Raw genomic sequence first — 7,444 nt, forward strand, 5'->3', positions numbered from 1 at the left:
CTCCTGTCTGCATTGGAACTGAAGAGGAAAGACTGCAAATGTAGGAGGGAGAAGAGGGAGAAAGAAGAGCTGTACAGGAAAACTACAGTTAGTTCTCAACTTATGGCTGCAGTGAATGACCATCGAGTGTGAAAAATCTGGTCCTATGAGTGTCATCAACATAAGTATCTTTCACATTTAGCGGTATTGTAGCACATCAGTAGCTATTGTTCATCAATATCTCTCTTGGAGACAGCGAGATTTCTCTTTCAAACTGGGAGGAAGACAATGCTTTGTTCAAGGCATTAAGATTGAGAGTATTTTAAAAGCCTCAGCATTTTAGCAATTATCAGGTATAATAGGAAATAAATATTTTAATTAAGAGAATTAAAGAAGCTAAACACTTCCTTTGCTCTTTTGCTCTTTGTAAAGAAGAGGGGATTATTGTTGCAAGAAAGCAGAAGCAATTCAATAAAATCCTTGAATGAAAGGAATGAGTTTGGCAACTTCTTTTTATCACAGAGGCAGAAAACAAGTACTCCATGTAGAGAATAATGATCAGGAATTTGTATGTGTTTTAATGGAAACTTTTTTCCCTATGAAATCCTTTATTATAAAATCTTTATCTTCCTGACATTAAGATACACTCTCAGGCCTGCTTGTATAGACAATTTTTCCTTGTATTTGGTATCAAGGAGACCTGACCTGATTCTATGATTCACTATGTGTAAAATCAACAAATACTTTTAATAGGAATAATTAAAATTATTTATAATTTATTTAAAATTTAATTATTCATGTTTATATAGTCATTAAGAATAGTTTTATTTCTCAGGATAACAAACTATACTTGCTCATGAGTACTCTCTCCTTGAAAGCAGAGGTCTTGCCTCTCAGCACTTTTTGATCATCAGTCCTGTAGAAAGTAAAATCCTAAATTTTGTACATAGAGAAATCAGAAACATTTTTGAAATGCTTAAAGCTGTATTAGTGCACTGATAGTGATTAATATAAACATAATTTTACCTCTTTAAATTTTAGAAGGTATGTATGCTTCAACCCCTCCTGTATGCAAAGTGATTTAAGCCCAATGGAGAGTGCCAAGGTACAAAATTCTAAGTTTTGTACCTGCCAGAAATGCCATATAAACAATAGAAAGAAAATGACCCTACTCTCCTGAAACTTAGCTGAATTTTAAATTTAGCACTGTGTTTGTATAGTCATTTCAATGTTTTTAATTTTATATTTGAAACATCTTTTCTTTATTATAGATCAAACTTATGATAGCTGAGCAAACGGATGTTTTAAATAATGACTTCTTTAATCAAAAACTAGAAAGTTTAAAAAGAAGAGTTGAACAAGTACAATGCAAAAAAACTCACGAAGAAATAGCTAAAGCACTGCTAGTAAGTTTCTTTGCATAACTCTGTGAATATTCTGATGTGTATCACGAGTACTATGCTACCTTAGAGAAAGACCCCAAAAGTATGCAATCTTGTGTGATATAAAGATACGTTAATAATAGTTCTATTTTAGCCTTTGTTCATTACAATTGTTTGACTGTCTATTCTTCATATGATAATAATATATAACTTCCTTATTACAGATGAACTCTAAGCGTTTCTTAACCCATGCTGATTCTTTTCTGTTGCAGAAGAAAGTATCAAAACTTGAGAGACGTATTAATGCTGTGATAGCATTTCAGGAGAAAGTGTTCTCAAAAATGGCTGTTCATCAGGTATGATACAGATGCATATGCTAATATAAGCATTAATGACTAGCTCTAAACTAGTAGATGACCATGGATGTGTACACTGAAACCTGGTGACTTTCTTGCATTAAGAATAGAAAAAAACCTACACAGAGCTCTTAAATTGGTTGATCTTTTGAGAATTTGTTTGTTTGTAGTTTTAGACTACAACATAGTTCTTTTCAGTCATCATGATTAAACAAACTCAAAACAGGGCGTAGACACTACCTGCGTGGACAACGTTTGCTTTGATGCTGTCCTATTGGAGAGCCATTGGGATTTTTCTAGTAAAGAGACAGACCTCTTTATTACAAAGTTAAAGCTTCTTATAGCATACTTGCATCTTTGAGTTACCTTTCATCAGCCATTTAGCTGTAGTCCACCAGTTGCATAGGGGTCACGAGCTGCAAGTTGAAAACCACTTCCTCAGGTAATGAAATTGAAAATATGATAGAGTAAATGAAAATGTTAGTAACATAGCTATTAATACATGAGCATTTTTCATGGGGAGTATTGATGCATTAGTACTAAAATGATAAGATTACAAAACATCTTTTTTTGTGGGGACATTTGATTCTTAGGAAGAAGAGGAATTTCTCACATCCCTAGCATGGTTGTATTTTGTTGTGCTGAAATTCTTCTAGGTATTCTTACAGAAGGAGTTCTGTGAACTGTCAGCCTCCTGTTTCATGCTGACTGTATATTTCGTGAAGTCTCACTCACTTTTACAGAAATATGCTTGTTTAAAAGAAGTCTTTAGAGTCTAAGTCTTTTTATGCTTTCACATCTAAAAGTATAAAAGAATTGCATGTGACAAACATGCAGTCTTGTTTTTTTGTTAAAGGCTTTGTCATGTTTTACAAAATTAGTTTCATATCCTCTTGGCCTTTTCCCAAAAACTTTAAACAAAGCATAAAACAGGATAAGGTCAAGTAAGGTGCTTACAAGCCTCAAAATTTAACTGTTTCGGGTTTTTAAAAACAAGTTAAGCTTCAAGAGAAAAAAAAGTGCTTTGGTATTACTGTGGATTTAATGTGATTTTCTTTTGTTGTGTTTAAGTACACCCTGATTACTTTAGCACTTCTTGTAAATACGACCAGGTTTATACTGTAGGTTTTATGACAATGCAGTATTTGTTTCCTCCTTTGTCAGACAATGCTTCCAAGTGCAGGCTATCAAAATATAGTAGTAAACCAGCTTGGACCCTCTGCTTTCTGTCCTGGTATCATAAATATACCGAGTTCCTCAAATACACTTTTACTATCACCTTACACTGGTTTCACTTCAGCATATGTAAGGTATGTGTCTAGAGTTGAATAGTAAAATGTAGCTAATGTCCTTATCTTGCTTTAAAGCATTTATGAGAAAACTTACTCTTTCTCTCAACTGTTTTATTGGCAGTTAAATTCTAATAGTTGAATTTAAACTCATTTGTCGTTAGGTATCCAGTGCTGTTGCTGGTATCTCCAGCTTATCCATTGCAGCTGAAGCTAGATGATCAATTCTTAAAGTGCTTCAAGGTCTGTTAGGGTGCTGATTTCTTACTGAATGACAGGGAAAAAAAATCTCTGTAAAGGTATTTTACTGGTAGTGGAAGGAAAAATTTTCCAGGTAACTTCTTAATAGAAAATGTAAAAAAAAGAACATCCTTCTTCCATGGAAATTCTATTTCCATTATCAGAACACTTCTAGAATGAGAACGCCCTTGTTTCTTTTTGGCAAATCTTCTACAGTGAGTCTATTGTGTTAAATTGCTGTGCTTTTGATCAAAACAGATGCAGTAGGTCTAATGCATCCTGGGTACCTAGTATTTCCTCTGCTTACACTATATCCTGATGGCTGGCATCAGGAAAGCCTAGACAAGTGTACCACAATATGGGCAGTGCAAATGTCAAACAAATGTCCCCTTAGTTGATGTTATCTTTTTCTCCAAGTACAGTTACGCTTCATATGTTTCTAGTCCCTCTAATCTTAGACAGATGATGTTTTACACCCCAGATCAACTGAATTAGCTTAGCCATTAATACATATATAAAGTCTGCAGGAACACTATAAAATTGACCTGTTAGCATGTATACGTTTCAGTATGCCTAATGGCATCTATTGATATTTTTGAGTATTAAGTGACCCTGGATCTGAGATAACAAAATGTACCTCAGTAGATCTCAAAACGTACCTAGTCATGTCTTTTCTTTTTTAAAATGTCATTAAAATCCAATTGTGATTCTGAAATGCTTACAGATGTGCCAGATTTTTGTGTGGTTTTTTTTAATTGAAACATTAGCGTGCTTTCACTTTAGCAAGATGTCTATCCACAGACTTACATTATTTTTAGAATGTTTAAATTAAAACAATTAAAAGTCTACTATGAGATGCACTAATGAAAACTTTTATACATCCAACCTGCTGTTTTATTATTAAAGCATTCTTTTCAGGGAATAGCATAGAAAGAGGAGAGGATTAATTTAATCTTTTTAAAACTAAATTATTTTAACTTAATAGATATTTTAAAATGGTAGAAAGACTACATTTTTTTACCAAGCTTGATTTTCTCATATAAATAATGTAGTGACAAAGTGAGCATTCTGAGCAGCTCTTTCCTCATTCTGATAGCAGTGGCTGCTTAAAGGAGGTATCAACCTTCAATCAAGAGTAATACACAGTAGGCTGTTTGTCCTCTCTACCCGCATATTCTCTTCATTGAAATTGGACTAATTTACTGGGGAAAAAACTTCTAGAGCAATGCAAGCCCACAAAACCTTGATTAGCATCTCAGAATGCACACTTTCTCACACTGCTTCCTTACAAAGATGTCTCTGATATTTAGAGCCCCTCTAAGACAATTCTGGGCAGGTTGAGTTGACTTGCTAGATAGTTGCTTCTTAGACAGAGGCAATACTGATAATTCTTGGTGAGTGTCATTTCCATAAGACTGTTGTCCCATGTGTTTTGGGAGGGGGATTGGTAATATTCTGCTGCTCTGACAATGATTAAAAAGTATTCTTGTCACAGTGTAAATTAAGATTTTTAGATAAAACACAGTTACATATTTTAAACTTTTGTGAAAATTGTGTTACAGCTATTCGAAAAAATCAAATGTCTACACAAGCAGAAATGTCAGCAACAGTTCAGGTAAAAAATAAACTAAGGATATTTTTCATGTTTTCTTCAAATAAAACCAATTGTCGTTGATGGTACATAGACTGCTTCAATATCCTGGCTTTTGAGTTACTATTATGGGTACTTAAATTTGGGGCAAACATATGAACACAGAATGTAGGTATGTGGACTGTCATACGTACATAAAAGCAAGAGCTTTTATTATTGTTCTTAAAAGGTGAACTTAAAGGGAAAACAATGATGTGAAAAGTGATGATGAAATGTCATGCTGCTTTTCCCCTTGAGCAAATGAGAGGGGAAGAGATGTCAGTCTGAACTGGAAAATACATGAAGGATAAGTACAAATCAGGGTGGGGGGATCCTAAGCCATTTTAGGAATAGCAGATGTGTGGGTGGTGATGTCTACACCCGTAATAGTTACACAGATTAAGAATGGCTTTAGGATTAAGAGGGAATACTTGCAATCTCTTTAACTACCCTTCTTTGCAAGCATGTTTGAAGAACGTCTGTTGCACACGAGTAGTCTGACATACAAAAATTGTTTAAAGACTCCTTGGATCCCGTAATCTAAGTTGTATCTAAATGCAAGGGAAAAGACAAAATCTGGCATCTTCCTCTACACCATTTGCAGGTACTTAGGTAGATTCTCATTCTTGCTATGAATGTGTATCAAATAAGTACTTCTGGTGAAGCTAGGCCTAGTTTTTGGTGGGTTTGTGTTTTGCGCTGATCTTACAATTGAGTCCTGATTCTTTGTAATCACTACTGGTCACATTTCATAGTAGAATAATTTTTAAATCCAGTGGCGTGAAAAATCTGATTTGAACAAGTGTGTCACAAAATCCATTTGATAATTACTACATTCCTTGAAATTAATTATCATTTTTGTAAACTGCCCCATTGGTATTGTGTCATTCAGTTGGTTTCACAGTTTTGATAACAGGTATATAGCTTTGAGAGCAATTTGAAAGCTCTTTTGTCAGTGAAAGAAATTTGCTGCTAATTCTGTGTGGAATGAATCAGTATCCTTCTGGTGTCTATATGACTGAAAGATGAAAATCAGTGGTTACAAGGATTCAAGATGGACTTATTCTGTTCCAGTTTCATGTAATGATAATCTAGCTGGACTAAACCGAAGCAATCTTCCAGTTTCAAGAAAAATTCACTTGGTGGATTGTTTTGTAAGGATAAGAGTCTTAGCCTGAAATTAACACATTTCACAATAGGGAAAAAACCCACAGCATGTGAAGCAAAATCATTCATATATAAAGTAAGGATTTTAACAAAGCTGTCTTTTGATATATTTAAAGCTTGCATCTTGTTTGCAGGCAGAACAGAAAAAGATGAGAAATATTTCTCAAGCAAACAGAATTCGAAGCCAGTGTACTTCAATTAAGGGTTTCTAAAGCTGAGAGAAGAAACATCAGATGGGGTACTATTTTATTCAACTTTTGTATGGTATCAATTTTCATATTGTGGATTTGCCTGTTGCAGGATGGTTCAGAACTTGATGGAAAGTTAGACTTTTTAAAGATCTTTTCAAATGGGAAAGGAACTGTGTTTAAACAGCTGGGCTGTGAAGGAGTAGGCTGCTTTTTTCGCCACAAGGAGGCTCTACTGTAACGGTATTGGAACAGTAAAACATTTTTCTATAGAAGTAAGCATATAAGTAATGCCAGGAGACACCCTCGTTAGAAATAAACACACAGAAAACCCTAACCTCAAAACTTGTTCCAGTTGTCCTTCCCTATTTATCTTCTTTTTCCTCCTCCAAATTTGTCATGCCTAAAAATGTGTGAAACCATTATTTGCTAACGGGATTTAAACTTTTATCCTATGAGCTTTTAGGTTCCAAAATAGTTTTAATTCTTCAATACAGATACTTGAAGAATAAGTAAGGTTTTTCTGCTGAAAATACTTTACTAAAAAGTAAATAAAAATATCTGAAGTAATCTAAAAAAAACCCTCTGAAGAGAATATGGCACCTTTCTTACTTCTTGCTGATAATATATTAAGAAGGTTAAGTCTGTGAAGCAATGCATGTGTGTTATATTCCTACCCTTTCTTTTGTAGCAAAGTGTGCATATTTGGTTTAAATGAAGTTTTCCGAACTTTAGCATTTATGACAGCAACACAACTGCCTTTTTTAGAAATACAGTTTCATTTTTTTGTTTTTTTATGAAGATAAATAGAACATGAGCTTTCTTCTCCAAGAAGCAGCAGTAAAAAAGACCAAAAACTGCACCACGTCATATAGTTTGGATATCATTAGGATTGTTTCATATCTTGAAATTTATTATTGTAGTTGAATTTCATGAAGGCACCTGCAATTTTACTCATCTGTGCAATGTACACCTGGTTCAACTAAGTAACTACATGCACAGGTTTGTGGCTAAATTTATTAAGAGAGGAAAAAAAAGAAAAAAGAACACCCCCACCCCCCCATCTAGAAATTAATTTAGTGCAGTAATGATCCAAAGTAAACAAATATCCCTCTAGATGTAATGGTAACCTCTTCAGCACTCCTTTTGATAGCACACAAGTTGGTGTTCTAAGTTGTTATTACTAGCGTGAAAGGCGTATTTTCTACTTGGG

This window comes from Nyctibius grandis, chromosome Z (genome assembly GCF_013368605.1).
Source record: "Nyctibius grandis isolate bNycGra1 chromosome Z, bNycGra1.pri, whole genome shotgun sequence".
Taxonomy (NCBI): Eukaryota; Metazoa; Chordata; class Aves; order Nyctibiiformes; family Nyctibiidae; genus Nyctibius; species Nyctibius grandis.